We start from the raw sequence: 17928 nt of genomic DNA, 5'->3' as shown, positions 1-17928 counted from the left end.
AGCTTTAAAGTGGGTACAGAGAGGATTTACCATTTGTTACTTGAGAAAAAGGATTTTTCTTACACGGGCTGACTAAAGACACTGTATGATTCTGTGACTCAGTTATTTCTGCCAATATCTCATTGATATTATGATGCCTACTAGGAGGTACATGAGAGATATGCTGAAGCACTCAAATTTTGGCTTCACTTCTCCCTTATATTGGTGAAGTACCTGGTATTCACACAATTCCTCTTCTTGGCTGCAAAAGAGAACCAAGAAACTGAAAATACTCAAAGAAACTAGAACTGATTTAATCATGCAGCAAGTTATTCTAATCTGGTATTGAAATGGTTGGAGAAACAGATTCAACAGTAATTTTCAGAATGAAATTGGATAAATACTTAAAGAGAAGAAAATTGTAGATCATAGAAGGAGGGACAAATCAGAGTACTTTTCCAAAAAAACTGGAGCAAGCATATTTGGCTGAATGACCTCCTTTAGTATTATAATTCTATTATTTTGTGTAAGATGCTATGTAAATGTAAGCCTTTCTTTCATTATATTACATTTACACAGAGATATGTCTGGGTCCTTGAACAAGTAATGAACACCAAGCAAGAGGAGAGGTAGTAAAAAAGGTTTAGTGGGTGAAACACAGTTGAAGAGAGAAAGACTCTGAAGAATTTAGAAATAAAGGGGTAGGTGACAATAATAAAAGTAAAGTCATAACCCTGCTCTCTCATTAGAGAGAGACATGACTGCAAGATAATGTATGGCTTAGAAAGGGTGGACACAGGGAAGTTGTTTCAATTAGGTGGAGAGATTAGGACCCATGTGCACAGCCTTAAAATTAGAGGGGGTCAATTTAGAACAGAAATTAGGAGATATTTCTTCATTTAGAGAGCAGTGGGCCTGTGGAATTCATTGCAATGGAGTGCAGTGAAGGCCGGGATGTTAAATGTCTTCAAGGCAGAGATTGATAAATTCTTGATCTCGCAAGGAATTAAGGGTTATGGGGAGAGTGCAGGTAAGTGGAGTTGAAATGCCCATCAGCCATGATTAAATGGTGAAATGAGCTCGATGGGCTGAATGGCCTAACTTCCACTCCTATATCTTAAGGTCTTATGGTCTTATGGACCTGGTATTGGTTTAACCTGAGAGTCAATGCACCTCAAGCAAAGGCAGCAATAGGGAAGTTCTTTTTGGTAACTTTAGCCAATGTGGCAGTTGAGCTTATGTTGTTAGTATCACTCTGCATGGCAAATCAGCCATCCAGTCAACTGAGCTCCAATGATAGCAAAGAAAGGTAAGGACTGGGGAGCAGGAAGTAGGCCAAGCTTTTTAGTACAAATTTAGTGGAGTCCATCACCACTCCATCAGCCTACTCACAACCATTGAGAGAGTAGTAAGCATGAATCCTGTTAAATGACTTTGACTCACCAGTAACACTCTCATTGATGTTCAGCCACAAGGTTAGCTAGAAGTGAACGAGTGGTGGCCAGTGGATTGTGCTTTACTTAAACTGTAGGTAAGAGGTTTATTCACTTAGTTGGGCTCAATGGCTGATTTGCAAAACAGGTATCAACAGTATGTGCTTAATTCCTGCACCTGCTGAGGAGTCAAAAAGGACTCTTCTTCTCAATCCCTTCCCTTGTCTGAAGCATGGTGAGTTACCACCAATCATCTGTCCCTAATGAGAGAATAGCTTTCTGGTCTGGTACAGATATAGTAGATTTACCTTTCAGCTGTTCTGAATAGTCATTTGTTTGTCTTATGGAGTCTAAAGTTTCAAGAATTTACACTTAAGTCATAGATTCATAAAATCCCTACAGTGAAGAAAGTGGCCACTCAGCTCATCAGGTCTGTACTGACCCTCCGAAGAGAATTCCACCCCAGCACACCCTGTCCCCATAACCCCACGTGCGATGGCCAATTCATTTCTATATGAATATTCACTCTCCCAAATCATCCCAAGGTACTTTAACAAAGACTTAACAAAATATCAAGCAAGAATTAAGAAAAGGTCAATGTTAATTCTGCCAGTAATTACTTGCACATTCGGGAGACACTGCAGCTTTATTCCACAGTTTAATCACTTGGAGTTAGTAATTCAACTGAGTAACCTTTGATCAGCAAAGTATATGGAAGCTGATGTGCTTTTTAGTCTGAACTGCTCCATTTAAATCAATATCAGCCATCCAATTGCAGAATCTTTGGCTTCTTGGAAAACAAAAATAAAATCCCTTTGGTTTTGCTTATTGAAGAGCGATGTTATCTTACTTGCTTAATGAGATGGCTAATTTTTTTGTTTTTGCTGATCACATAAAATAGGAAATGTAGATTAAGACATTGGTTTAATGTCTCTCCCAGGATAAATGTAAACTTACATTCACTGTCTTTGCTCCATATTTACGTAAAACTGAGACACACTGGAAATTAGACCTGTATTTCCAAAACATTGGTAAGCTGGGGGACTAATTAGCCATCCCAATGCAGTTCAACATTTTGAAACTTCAATTGATTCCTCTGCACACCACAAACTAGTGTGTTGAATATTGCAAGGGGTAGGAATGTGGTGTGGGATCAGGGCAGCATGCAAGTCTGGACAGACACTGATCTGCAGCATTCTTATATAGCCAGAAAGAATGTTAGTTATGTCACTCTAAAAATGGCAAAATAATAGGCACAGCCTGCACAGCACATTTATTTGCTAGCTAGACATGGAATCCTACAATAGTGATTAGGATCATGACTTGGCACTTCAAGGGATCTAATGTTAGTGTCATGTCAGTGCCTTAAATATTTAGAAGTCACTTGCTGCTAATTTAGCAGGTTGTGTATGTGGTGCATGTGTGAGATTATCCTCAGAAATTTGACATGCCAAGTTGGATTTTGCCCAAATATTGAGAGTGATTGGAATCAATTTCTCCCCAAAGTTTTCAAAGCATAGTTTTGGACATATTCATGGTATTTGAAGGTTGTAAACTCGTATGAAATGCCATCAATTCATTACCAGTGCCGCAACAAATCTTGTATTGATATGGCACCCTTAACATGATAACATTTCCCAAATTTACCTTCAAGTAAATGAGAAGAACCAGAGGAAAGAGTTAGAAAGATAGCTCTCATTTTCAAACCATGGAAGTTGATCCCACTGCACTTTTTGTGTGGAATTCCTTCACCACCCTCTTGCTCTGGTACCATTAGAGATCAGTCTCACTTTGCTCAACATACCACCTCCCTATACCTTCTCTATCATACAGTCAAGTCAACTTTTATAACTGTATCAGCCTTTCAAAGTTGCCACCACATCTGTTCGTGCAATTTAATATGCAGGCACTTGAAAGTGAAAAACAAAGCTAAGGGTCAAGAAAATAAGATAAATGAAAATGTTGGTGTATGTAAATTATTATTCATTAGAATGTTGAGACAGTCTTAAGATAACACCTAATAAATTTCACTGGCAGGATAATTAGATTTTTATAGGAGTTAAGACACTAGGGAGAATTGAACCTGAAGAGGAAGCACAAATTAAATTTCCAGTCTTCCAGTGTGTTTTTAGAAGCAGTCTATGTAACGAGAACAGTTGAACATTAACTATATTGATTTATCATATTTTTCTAACGCATTCCTGTGACATTTTTACCTTACATTTGCAACATATATTTCTTTTTTAGGATGCATGCCATAATAATTTCAAAACAGAGTATTTTTTAAATTATTTGCTATTCATAGTGATATCACCATGTAGGTTACAATGAAAGAGGTCATTTGGCCTAATTAATCTTGTCCTCAACCTAACTTGCATTGTTATGATCAAATCTGAAGGGGTGAATAAGTTCCTTTTCTTTCGGTCATGAGGGACCTTAAACAGCATTTAGAATTTTTAAACAGTTTTTTTTCCCAGTTCAATATGTATTGGACATGCATAATGCAATGAAGAAACCACCAAACCTCTTGAGGTAATCAAACATCAAAGAGTTAATTTTATTTTAAATTGAATCAATAAAATGTATAAACTTTATTAAAAGGGTTAAAACCATCCCAAATTCCACAACGTGCACTTCAACCCCAGAATGTAAGTAAGTACAATGAGGTACATAATGATGGGAGGTGAAATTGAAAAAAATATCATGAATCTCAGATGAAGGAGTTATTTATTCTGATGTTAATTTTGAGGTTCTGGTGGGGGTGTTGCAGCTGAGCTGATTTAGTTCTCCTCAATGTAGATGAAAAGTATAGATTTCCACATTTTAAAAGATCTTGGTTTTCAGTTTATTTTTTTCTCAGTCATGATCACTTTTGCAGAAATGTTCACACCAAAGAGATGGAAACGTTTTTCATATGTTAATTGCTGTTACTCCCTTCTGTAACAAAAATCACAAGTATATTGGCCTGGGTTCAGACAGGAGGGGATTTTGAAGAGTAAACATTGACAGTTGACCTTCCATGTAGACAGACCATTTTTAAGAAAGAATATTGATGATACATTGTCAGAGATTCCCCATTATCCTTTGATATCGACAGGGGATTTCCTCTTTGCACAGAGAGTTTTGGATTTAGATCTTTATTTCAAAACCTGTAGTCAAGAAATCTCATTTCCCTCAGAGACATTTGAAGATCTCATGGTGAGACATCCATTCTGGAAGATGAACTTTCATTTTCAGGTAATTATTCTTGGCTTTTCAAGCTGTTGCAGACAATTTGAGTAATGTCATTTTGGGTGTTCCTTTATAAATTTTTGTTGAACTCAGCTACTTTTAGATCAGGTTACCTTGGCAGCCATTTTAAAGTGTTCTCATTTATTATCAATGTTTTCGCTCAATGTTTAAAGCTCTTAAGTTAGTCAATGTTATTTGAAAAATGATCATCTGTATTTAATATCATGACAGTACTGAACATTTAATAACACAATCAGGCCTCTGATCAGTATCATTTTTGGGACCTTGCTGTATGCAAATTGTCATGCTTTTGCACATTACAGTTGTGGCTAGACCTTCCCTCCAAGAAGATCTACCTTGAAAAAGTCATAGGATTTCCAGTTGTCTATTTCATCTTATTCACCTTTTTTGACATTCCTTTGATTTTGAAGCAGAGTCATATTAATTTTGGAGCATTGACTTATTTCTCTTGTCACATTTGTTTTCAGACCTGCTGAGAATTTCAGTACTTCCAGCTGTTACATCAAATTTCCAATATCCATACTAAACTTCTGTTATTCACAAAGTACTGTATTTGCTCGGCAACTTTGAGATGTCTGGTGGTTTGTGAAAGGCACTGTATGAGTGCAAACTCTTTATTGTATTAAGTAAGGAGAGTGATATCTTTAGCTTTGTATAGAATCAACTGCATGTTATAGATGCTTGCACTTCAGACAGCAAAGTGCTGATGTGCAAAGTGATATATGATAGCTGAGAGAGATAAACCGGTGTGTCAGACATCCTGTTCACTCTGACAGCTGACTCTGAGGGAGCCAGATCAGTGTCAAGGACTCAGCATGGGCAAATAAAGGATGATTTGGTGACGGAATACCAGTCTTTGTGGTGTTATTTCATGGGTCAATGTACAATTCCCAGCAAGACATCCCAGTTCTTGCACTCAAATCCTCTTACAATGAAGTCCAACATACTGTTTGCCTTCTTCCTTTTCTGCTGTACCTGCATGCTTACTTTCAGCAAATGGTATACAAGGACATCCAGGTTCCACTGTACTTTCCCTTTTACCAATCTATCACCATTCAGTTAATAATTTAACTCCCTGTTTTTGCTACCAAAGTGTAATATAATTATCCACATTATTCTTTGTCTGCCAAGTATTTGGCTACTCACTCAACTTGTCCAAATCGCACTGAAGCATATCTGCATTCTCACGTTTCATCATTCCATCCAACTTTAAGTCATCGACCAACTTTAGAGATGTTAAGTTTAATTCCCTCATCTACATTCTTAACATATATTGTAAATAGCTGAGGGCCTCTGTGATCCCCTACTACTCACTGTCTGCTATTTGACCGTTTATTTCTACTCTATGTTTCTTGTCTGCCAACCACTTCTATATCCATTTCAATGCACTTTAATGATACATGCTAATCTCTTATTGGGTCCTTATGGAAAGCCTTCAGAATGTCCAAGTTAACATAATTCACTGGCTCACCCTCATTAACTCTATTAGCTATATTCTCAAAGACATGCAGTAGATTTGTCAAGCATGATTTCTCTTTTGTAAATCCATGCTGACTCTATCTGATCCTGCCACTGTTTTCCAAGGTCTACGTGATTACATTTTTGATAATAGACTCTTGCATTTTCCTGCTACTAATGTCAAGCTAAACAGTCTTTAATTGCCTACCTCCTTTTTCAATAATAGGGTTACATTATATGGAGATGCCTGTGTTGGACTGGGGTGTACAAAGTTAAAAATCACACAACACCAGGTTATAGTCCAACAGATTTAATTGGAAGCACTAGCTTTCGGAGCGCTGCTCCTTCATCAGGTGGTTGTGGAACAGCTCTGAAAGCTAGTGTGCTTCCAATTAAACCTGTTGGACTAAAACCTGGTGTTGTGTGATTTTTAACAGGATTACATTAGTTTCCCTCCAATCCATAGGAACTACAGAATCTTGAAGATGACCACAGAAGCATCTGTTATTTCAACGGCTATTTGCATAAGTACTCTAGGATCTGGGCTATCAGGCCCTGGAGAGTTATCAGCCTTTAATCCCATCAATTTCTGCAATATGATTTGCCTATTTATAGGTAAAAACAAGGACTGCAGATACCATAAAGGGCTTTTGCCCAAAACGTCGATTTTCCTGCTCCATGGCTTATTTATAGTTGATTTTCTGCAGCTCCTTCCTCTCACTAAACCTTGTGCTCCCCAACATTTTTGGACTGTTCTTTGCGTCCTTCTTTGTAAAAATAGATTCAAAATATGTATTTAATTGCTACCATCTCTGTTGTTCCCCAATATAACTTCCCCTGTTTCTGCCTGAAAACATTTGTTTTCACTTGCCTTTGTTAGTTCCTATTGGAGCTTTTACATTCAGTTTGTATCTCCCCGTCAATTTTCTCTCATGTTGTATATTCTGCCTCTTAACCAATCCCTTTGTCCTCCATTGTTGAATTCGAAACTGTTCTCAATCCATAGGTCTGCTTTCTTTTTTATCCAATTTGTACGGCCCTCATTGGATCAAAGGCATGCCTAATTTCCTTTGGTCAGGCTGACTTTTCCATTATATTTTAGTTCCAGGCAGGAATAAGTAATTGTTGCAATTCAGCCATGTGCTCTTTAAATGTTTGTTATTGCCTATCACCATCATCTCTTTAAGTAACGTTCTCCATTTTGTCACTGACAGATCACATATCACACCATCATGGTTTCCCTTGTTTAAATTCAGCATCCTGTCCTGACCCTGAGACCCAGTCTCAGAATCAATTACATCACTCTCCGTCGTAACAAAGATTCTATCACATTATAATCATTCTTACCAAAGGGCCTCACGCAGCTAGATTGCCAATTATTTCTTTCTCATTACATGATACCAGTCCAGGATGTCTGTTCTCTAGTTGCTCCTTCATCCATGTGTCCCTTTATTTCTTATATCTCTAGTATCCTCTTTAATGTCTTCCCCAACATTACCACTACAGTTGAGGTCTATACAACCTTGACTATTTTCTGCCCCTTGGTGTTTCTAAGCTATACCAGTTTAGATTCCACTGAACCAGAGCTGATCTCTTTCCTCATTGTTGTGTTAAGTACAACTTTAACCAACAATGCTACCCCACCTCCTTTTCCTCCTTGCCTGTCTTTTCTAAAGATGGAATAATCCTGGATGTTCAATTCCTATTCCTCGTCACTCTATAGCCATGTCTCTGTAATCCCAGCTATATCATACTTATTTATATCTATTTTTATGAACTAATTCATTTATTGTGCATGATCCCAGCCTTAGTGCTTGTCCTCTTAATATTCTTTGTCCCATTCACATTTCTTTGCTCTGTGCTCCTGTTTGATTCCCGCCCTTGAATTCTCTGCCCTTCATTTTTGTTATCTCCTATTCTGTATGTTGTTTTTGCTCTGGTTTCCCACTCTTCTGTCTCCCTCTATTGATTCTCATCCCTCTGCCATTTCAGTTTAAAGAAAAGAAAACTAACAGAAAATAAATAATGAATTAAATTGTGTAAAGTTCCTTCAGTGTTGTTGGAACTGCACTCATCCAGGTACATGGAATGTATTCCATCATATTCCTGACTTGAGCCTTGTTGATGGTGAACAAGCTTTGGTGAATCAAGAGGTGTGTTACTCACTGTCGTATTCCTAACCTCTAGCCTGTTTTTGCAGCCATACTACTTAAGTTTTTAATCTGTTTCTGGTCAATGCCAAATTCAGGATGTTGATAATGGGCAATTCAGTGACTGATAATGTGATTGAATGTAAAGGCATGAGGATTGGATTCTCTTGATGGAGGTGGTTATTTTCCGGCACTTGTTTTATAATGAGGAAAGCTCACTCTTCAGTAAGAATGTGTTTTGTGCTTAGCTTTTTTCAAAATGTTGAAGAAGTTGAACGACTCATGAGTATTAGTTCCTTTGAGAAGAATTTATGCATAACACTGAAACTCAATATGGAATACTTAAACACATTAAAGAAGGATGCTAACCAATTATGTCTCTACTTACCCAGGAAGATTATGTATCCTGAATTACTCAATTTCAGAAGCAACTTGAGGAAATGATCAGCATAGGTGTCATTTCCCTGTTGACAAAAAACACTGGTATAGTATAGTAATTGCATGGCAAAAGTGAGGACTGCAGATGCTGGAAATCAGAGTCTCGATTAGAGTGGTGCTGGAAAAGCACAGTAGGTCAGGCAGCATTCGAGGTAGCAGAAAAATTGACATTTTAGGCAAAAGCTCTTCATCAGGAATGAAGACAGGGAGCCTCTGGGGTGGAGAGGGAGGGGTTGAGGCTGGGGAGAAAGTAACCAAGAGTACCATAGGTGAATGGGGGTGGGGATGGAGGTGGTAGGTCAGAGAGGAGGGTGGAGCGGATAGGTGGGAAGGAAGATTGGCAGGTAGGACAAGTCATGAGGGCAGTGCTGAGCTGGAAGGTTGGAATTGGGGTAAGGTGGGGAGTGAGGGGAAATGAGGAAACTGGTGAAGTCCACATTGATGCCCTGGGATTGAAGTGTTCGAGGCAGAATGGGAGGGGGAGTTGAAATGTTGGGCCACGGGGCGATGGGGTTGATTGGTGCAAGTGTTTCGGAGGTGTCCAGTCTCCCCAATGTAAAGGAGACCGCATCGGGAGCAATGGATACAATAAATGACATTGATGGATGTGCAGGTGAAACTTTGATGGATGTTGAAGGCTCCTTTTGGGCCTTGGATGGAGGTAGTAATGACATGGCTATGATACTCAAACCCCATGGATACACCAGAATAAGCAGTGACCTAAAATAAGCAGCAAAGAGCATTATCTAGCCTGTATCTAGCTTTAGTGTGTTCAAGCAGTGAGTTCTGGTGAGTTCTGTCCAAAGAACAATGAAAACTGTGTTTACTACACTCATCACACCATTAGAAGAGTTCGCTTAAACAGACTGCCATTCAGGATCATCTCAACCTGATTTTTTTCAATGGACTATTTCCAATGTTTTATAACATATGGCAGGTGATGCAATGACATGGGAATTATACATTCATAAATGGAAAGATGGTTGAGGATAATGGTTCATACATTTTTAAAACAACTACAGGCCTTAGGGTTTTACTCTGAACAAGTAGTGTGAATTTTCTATTTTCAATTTTCTTCTTGGAATATGCTATTAAAAAGAATGGAGTAATGTCGGATCCACAGAAAACCAATGCTGTTAAGAAGATTTCCACTCCACAACTGGTTCATGACCTGCAACGAATTATAGGTGTGGTAAGCCAGTTGGTGATTTTGTTTTTCTCTTCTTGAAAACTATGATGGAAACCTTCAGGTAACACATCAAGAAGATGCAAAGATGATGCTGGGACTCTCATCAGGAGACACTTTTCAAATGAAGGATATGCTGAAATCCAGTCTCCTGACTCACTACAATTCATCTTTTTCAATTGTTAGAGGTCAAGATGTTTGAGTTACAGGCAGCATAGTGTAATACCCAGGTGTGTGTCAGAAACTAGAATATTATGCCTCTAGAGCATTGTCAGACACAGAAATATGCTATGTAGTAATAGACAAGGAAACTTGTCATATGTGCATGAGAGGGATTTTCAGACTGTAATCTTGGACTAAATGTATTCATTGACATCGACCATAAGCCATTGGTGTCCCAATTAGATAAGAAAGAGTTGGCAAATATTCTGATTCTACCTTATAAGGTTTGTCCTATGAGGTTTGGTCTATCTGCAAGCCATGGTGATACATTAAACAACAACCAATACAGGCTCAATCAAGTTCGATTGAAACAAAATTGGATCCAGAATGTGTTGCAATTCATCAGTATTACATTGAAGGGTGGCCAGACCAAAGGACCAGTGGGTTTGTCCATAAAAGCTTACTTTGAGCATCAAGAACATTTCACAATTATAGATGAGTTATTTGTGTCTGATTAGATGCGAGTCATTCCAACTTTGCTGACGAGAGTTATTCTAATCAGAGACACTAAAATTAAACAAAGCTGATGCTTGAAATTTGAAATTGCTGACTAAGCTCAGCAGGTCTGGCGGCATCTGGGGGGAAAAAGCAATGTTAATGTTTCAAGTCAGGTGTCTCTTCGGAAACATTAATTTCTCCCATAGATGCTGCCAGACCATCAGAAATTTCTGTTCTTGTTACGTCAAAGGCACTTTAGAATTAGCAGAACTAAGGCCCCGTTACCATTATATTATCCAAGGATCTCAAAGAAGACTGAAGACCTCACAACTGACTGTGAACCTTGCCCTGTTCACAGGTCTGAATAGAGAGCACAGATCACCACCTACCCCACTAGAATATTGAACGTGTGGAGAAGTTCTCCTTTAAGTTTTATGAATGACCATCGACTATTTTTCTTGGTGCATTGAGATGAAAAAGCAATATCTGATGCAGTTGTCAGGGCCTTGCATGAATTATTCACTCCACATTGGTTCCTTGATGTGATCTTTTCGGACAATGAACTCCAGTTTGTTCTGTAATCTTTCAGCCAGTTTGCAGCCACTTCTGAATCTGAACATGTAACAAGATGACCGAGATACCCAAGGTTGATGGGGGAAGCTGAATATAAGGCCCAGGCTGTTAAATCCCTTTAGAAGAAAAATGTTCATTTTTTTTATACAGCCTTGTCCACCTCACTTCACAATGGCCAATGGAATTATTGATGATAGAAAACTGAAGACTTCCTATCTTATTGAGCCCATTGGACTACAAGGATGTTTGTAAAAAGAAGTCGTCTTAACCAGACAGCTGATTAATCATTACATGTCACTGTACACAATATCAGAAGTCATACAACACCAGATTATATTTGTTTGAAATCACAAGCTTTTGGAGCTCTGCTTCTTCATCAGGTCGAAAGCTTGCGATTTCAAGTAAACCTGTTGGACTATAACCTGGTGTTGTGTGACTTCTGTCTTTGCCCACCCCAGTTCAACACCGGCACCTCCACACTGTACACAATGCTAGCCATACTTGGCCTTAATAAGTGTAGTATCATTGTTCAAGAGGCAGAAGAGTGGGCCGATTTGCCTGTCAGAGTTGAATTGTGAAAATCACCACGTTTCCAGAGGATCATTGACTGCTCTGTATTTGGAGAGAGATAATTGGTGGTGAGTTTACCTCATGGTCACCACACCTCAGATGAGGGACGAAGTTTAGAAGGCAGGGCTTTCATAGAGACCTCAGTCAGTATGGGTATTGAACCACATTGTGGCATCACTCTTATTGTGATTCAACCATCCAACAAACTGAATTAACTGGCCTCCATTAGTTATATAGCTGGCAGTGTATGCAAGCTGGGAGGTATATGTGTACGATGACTGCAGCAGAGTGAGTTGATGCTATGAATGTAAAGTACCAATCACCTGACTTCCTGTGAATGAAGAATTTCTCTTCTCTGATCCACTTTTTGAATGAGGTCTCCAATGCTGTGTTGAAAACCTTGAAGCATGCTCTCTGTCATACTGTTTCTCATTCATCAAAGTTATTTCTGTTCAGAATACCTTTCCTAACCACTTCCAAAACAGAATGCACCTCTCCTCTAAAAGATGCAGGCTGTGTTACATGTGTTAGTGCTGGCTAGCTTTACTTTGTACCATCCTTGAAGAAATATGTGCAGCCAACCAAATAAACAGGCTACTCGCGCAATGATTTTTACAAGATAATGGTGCTATCCTTCATGCTTCTTTCCTGTGGGGATGGTTTTATTTTTGTTCAATGCCTTTTTTTTCATATCCAGTAATAGCCCTTGTAAAAGCATACATTATCTTCACTATTCTAATCCCTGCCTATTATGCACAGGTAATTATGGACAAGATTGGAGAAAATGATGTTTGAAAGTATAACAAATATATTTAGGATAATGCATGCTGTACTTTGGAATGGCATCTGTACATGAGAACAAAACTGCTTGTTGTGTCATAGATTTCAGTACGTTGTTCTGTGAAATAAGAATAATGGGAAAACATTATTGATCATATAACATCAGCTTGTGGTGTTATATGGCACTTTAAAGTTAAGTTAAAACTGTTTGAATTCATCTTCTCGTGAACAAATAATATTTGGAACCAGGTTGCTATAAATTGCATTACAGTAGCCCCATATATTCCTTGAATTTAGTGAAGCTGAATTAGAGAATGTAGGACAAACTATAAATTGCATGAGAACAATCAGGTTAACATAATAAAGTATTGCACTATATCACATCTTTTCGCTGCTTAGTGGGTATATTGATTGACTTAAAATAGCATTGCAAATAATAATTTCATATGTTCAGTCTGAAAATTCAGAGTCAAAACTTTATATGGGGATTAAATAAATGCATGGGGTGCCACAGTGGTTAGCACTACTGCCTCATAGTGCCAGTGAACTGGATTTGATTCCCACTGCGGGCGACTGTCTGTGTGGACTTTGCACATTCGCTCTGTGTCTGCATGGGTTTACTCCCACAATCAAAAGGTGTACAGGTTAGGTGAATTGGCCATTCTAAATTGTCCACAGTGTTCAGGGATGTGCAGATTAGGTGCATTAGTCAGGAGTAAATATAGGGGAATGGGTCTGGGTGGGTTACTCTTCAAAGGGTTAGTGTGGACTTGGTGAACCAAAGGGCCTGTTTCCATATGTAGGTAATCTAATTAAAATAACTTTACTAATTTGGTTTACACACAGACACATACTTGAACCAAATGTAATGAATGGCCAAATCAACATTCTTTTCTTAATTAAATAATTCTTAGCTAGATTTAAAAGGGAGTAGAAATGTTTAATCAAATATTGTGGTTATTTTTCCAATTGAACAGTCTCTCAGGGACCGTTGTAAGTAAATTGACACTATAATTGACATCTTGTAGTTTTGTTCTATCATGAATTAGATTGTTGTCAATTTAAATCTAATAAATTAAGGAAAAATATTGAATATTACCTTTGTCTAAAAGTGAAAATATATTTAAAATTATATATATCTTTGAAACTATGAATGTGCTTTTCCTATTCTTAATCTAGAGCGAGCGGTCTGACTCACTGAGAGTTTTGAAAAAATGACTAATTTTATTAGTTCAGTTTCTCAGGATTTAATGCAAGTATTTCATCCTTAGTTTGGTTGTTAAAATTCCTGCTGTGACTGTTACAATTCCCACTGGCTTACTGACTTTCTCCCCTAATGAAGTCAGTCATCATTCTTTAGACTATGTCACTCCTCCTGTAGGTTACAGGTCAGGACCAGAAACACACTACTGCAACACAAAATTCACAAAGTACATTAATCATAACTAAATGAACAGTGTTGATAAGTGTTTCACAACAACTTCTTCCAAACTGGAAAATCATGGAAATAAATCATTTGTTAATGGATCATTAATAATACCATGCAGTCCCTACTTTATACTTTGCAAAATAAACAGTGAATTAAAGTCTTAAAAGTTTTATCATTACTGTCTTTAAAACAATTCTTGTACAAGGTTGGATCACAAAAAAATGCTTTGAGAAGTAGCAAAGTATTACATCTTTTCTCATTCAATTTTCTCAGTTACTTTCATGATCACATTGAAGAACTGAATCATGTGCCTCAGTGTGCAGCAAAAAGCAGTCACCATAGTCCGATTGGAACACAATGTGCAACATACTGCTCTATTGGCCTTCCAGTAGTGCCACCAGTTTATATAGAAGGATCTCATCTTTTGTTCAATTTTTTAAACTGACATAGTTAGATTCTTTCCTGTAGAACAGAGATTTGTAGAAATAAGATAATCATAATCAAGTAATGAAACATTTTACATATTGTCACCACATACAATTCAAACATTGTTGAGAAATGGATGGACTAGACAGAACTCAAACCTTTTGAAGAATATTCTTTTTATTTACACATGAGTTCACAAATTAATTATTCCTAGGAACAGCAGCACCATTTCCATTCATGTGCGAGGGTCATGACAAAATTAAAACTTGCATTTTCTTCTATCTATATGGGGCTAAAATATTCACAGGGTCCCCTATTTTCATGAAAATGAGGGCCATCACAGGACTGACTGAAGGTCAAAGAGCATGCGTTTTCAGCTCCATCTGTTCAGCCCACTGCTGCAGCTGCACAGAGAGACCCCAACACTAAATATTCTTTGTAATCCCACATGCAATTGACAATATCATGAGATGTGGAGACTGCATATTTCTCAGTAGTTTTTAATTTCCATGCATGTATCAATCACCTCATTTCAACTCTCAGTGGTTTTTATTGTCTCTTGTGATGAAGACTACAATCTACAAATCTACAGTCTGCAGAAAGGTTTCACCTCAGCGTTCTTTCAGATACACCAGCCTGTGAATGCTCTGCCAGAACTATCAGCACTGTTGGTGATGTTGAAGTGTCCTACTTGTCAAAGTTTAATGAGTGATGAGACAGAGTTGGAATGTTTGGAACTATAAGAGGTTATTCACCTTTTCTTTCTGCAGTGAGTGATTGCCATCAGTGCAAAGCCCTGAGCAGAGCTGGTGCAACAGGAGCTTTCAGTTTCTGTTTCAATTCCCCCTGTTGAATGTGTTTGTGGTGTACAGGAATATATGTTTAATTTTCTGGAGCTCCAGAAAAGTGTTCAGGAGCAAGAGCAAGTGAGATTGCATATGACTGAGACTTCTCATTAGTTAGTTGACATACAGCGGCTTCATGATTTACTTTGTAAAGGCTCCTGGGGGATAAAAAAGAGCTTAATTATGAAGAAGCCCTGAAACAGAACAAGACTGTACTTTCGGGATCTTGGGGGAAGTAGACTATCCACTTGGACACACGTCTCATACGCCTAGTTGGTTAATTAGTACACGTGTGTCCTGATGTGGGCTAAGAAGATTGCTCCTGTGGACGAAATTCTAGTGCACTTGGGTGTAAATAAATACTCACAGCTTGCTAATGAAAGCAAAGAAGCTTCCAACCATGAAGGTTGAGAAAGCCAAACTTACCTGAAAGGTTCTACAAACTTAATACCAAAACTTTAACTCATTGTTGGGAAGTTGAATTTTTGTATCCCAACCAATTAAGTTTTGACCTTCTGAAAATTATGGGTATGCCTGGGAATTTTCAACCATAATCGCACTGAGATTTTCTTAGAATTCTATATTTTATTGATGATCAGCTGTTGTGACTGGGATTTGACTCCATGGCTCTCAGCCCAAGTCTCTACATGACAGGTTTAGGGACATTACTACAATGTCAAATTATTTATCTCTGATTCTAATTGCATCTGCACAGAACACTGCAATTCCATGTTTTGAGCATGCTTCTATCTGCTAGCAGTTTTCTCGGAGTAAGTATACCACTTTTTCCTAGCTGCCAATTTTTCTCAAGAGTCAGCGGACTCGAAATGTTAACTCTGTTGCACCCTCCACAGATGCTGCCAGACTTGCAGAGTTTTCTCCAGCATTCACAGTTCTTTGGTTTATTTTGATGAGATCTGGAAGTTTGGGATGGGATGATGGGAGGGAGGATTGGTGTTCAGGAAACAAGAGCGGGGCTGTGTGAATTGCCTGAGCAAAGTAATGTGTCAGGACAGAGTGGAGTGTATAAAACATTTGTACATGCATTTGACTAATGTACAAGTGTGAGTGCAAGACAGAGGGAATGGTGTCTGAAACATAACAGGAGCTCATTTTTTTGCTAATTGCTTGGTAACAAGCAGTTGATCTAATGGCTCATTTGACATCTCAGATGATAAGGAGATTTTCTTGGCACCTTAACTCAAAATATGCGGCTGGGTTTTGTGTTCACCACCACCTAATGCTCTGTATTTTTGTTGGGAGGGGGAGCATGTAAGGTATATGAGGTGGCTAGTTCACTGCCTTCCCACCTACCCCAATGTGCTCCCCATTAAACCATAAAAGTTTTTTAACCTTACTAGCTGAAAAGAAAATGAATGCAAAGGTGCAATGGGGACCCCCATCCCCCTGCCCCCCCCTCCCCGCCCAACCACCCCATTAAATAGTTTCCTGAAATCCTATCCATCCTGAGTCCAGATCCACTTCCTTCTTAAGACCATGCCTTCTTCATTTTGAGGCGTAATTGCAGTCCCAGCAGCATGCACTACTGAGCTCCAGTACTGCTGGGATTGTGGCACTGCCAGATGATCAGATTAAGCAACTGCCTTCGATGGCAAGACATTTTCCCACTGAGGGGTAGACACCCTATCCTCACCTCCTTAAAACACCTACAGCCCACTATTGCTGGTGGGAGGTGAGCCTCATTCAACATTGGGCAACTCAGAACCAATGTTTCTCCAATTATTTCAGCCCATAGGGACAATTGCACCACTCTTAACACTGTCAACCTGATATTAACTGACACAGCATAGACCAGTAGTGAACCTGCTCCATGCTTCTGCCATAAATAACGATTTTCTCTTAGCAAATTTACCATTTAGAAAATTAATCACCGTTTCACATTTCAAGCAAGTAGACAGGTCCAACTTAGGTACTGCAGCGTAGCATCTGTAGAGCTAATGTTAGTTTCCAGTGAGGATTCATGTTGAAGCTCTGAATATGTTTTACTTTTAGACTGATTTCTCACAATTTATCAGACAATGTGGAACAACTAAAATTCATACCTTATATTAACATGACAGCAACAATACAGAAAGATTATATGAAATCTTCTGCATTTTGAGCTTTCCTTGCAGACATTCAGAATTAACTTTGTAGTCAGAAATTATGATACCAATACCACATTTTGACATTTTTTCATTATAAATGTTTTTCATAAATTCTGGGCCCTTACGGAGTGCATGATTGGAAATCTGCCATTGTATACAAAATACAATTGGCAGAAAAGTCAGATTCAGAAGGACCCATCTAGAAAACAATCTATGGTCTAATCTGCAAAATTTCCATTCTCCTGGGGGTCCTTCTGTATTGTTTTTGGAAGCATCTGATGGTGAAATTTCCTCTAATGCCTGGTTTTCTTATTGGTTTTGTCTTGACTGCCAATGTGAAATTCATTTCCTTTTGTCTTGTCTATTTCCCCCACTTCACATTTCTGGATGTGAATAAATGGAATTAGTGAGAATCTGTGTACTGCCATTCCATGATTCAATGTCAGAGTATCTGCTCCCTGACTTATTAAGTCTCATCTTTCTGCTCTTACTTTTCTACATGAATGATTTACTGAAGCTTTCCCTTCAATTTATTAGTTTTGGTAATATTCTTTGAAACCCCAGTTCACTTTGTTCCTTATTTGTTTGGTATCATTCTCCTCTGGTGATGCTAAGTAGACGCAATTGAATCCACAACCAGA

The sequence above is a fragment of the Chiloscyllium plagiosum genome, unplaced genomic scaffold, assembly GCF_037043375.1.
Source record: "Chiloscyllium plagiosum isolate Xiang-an unplaced genomic scaffold, Cpla_swu_hap1 HiC_scaffold_5, whole genome shotgun sequence".
NCBI classification, from domain to species: domain Eukaryota; kingdom Metazoa; phylum Chordata; class Chondrichthyes; order Orectolobiformes; family Hemiscylliidae; genus Chiloscyllium; species Chiloscyllium plagiosum.
The sequence above is the reverse complement of the archived record's forward strand: the minus strand, read 5'-3'. Positions refer to the sequence as shown.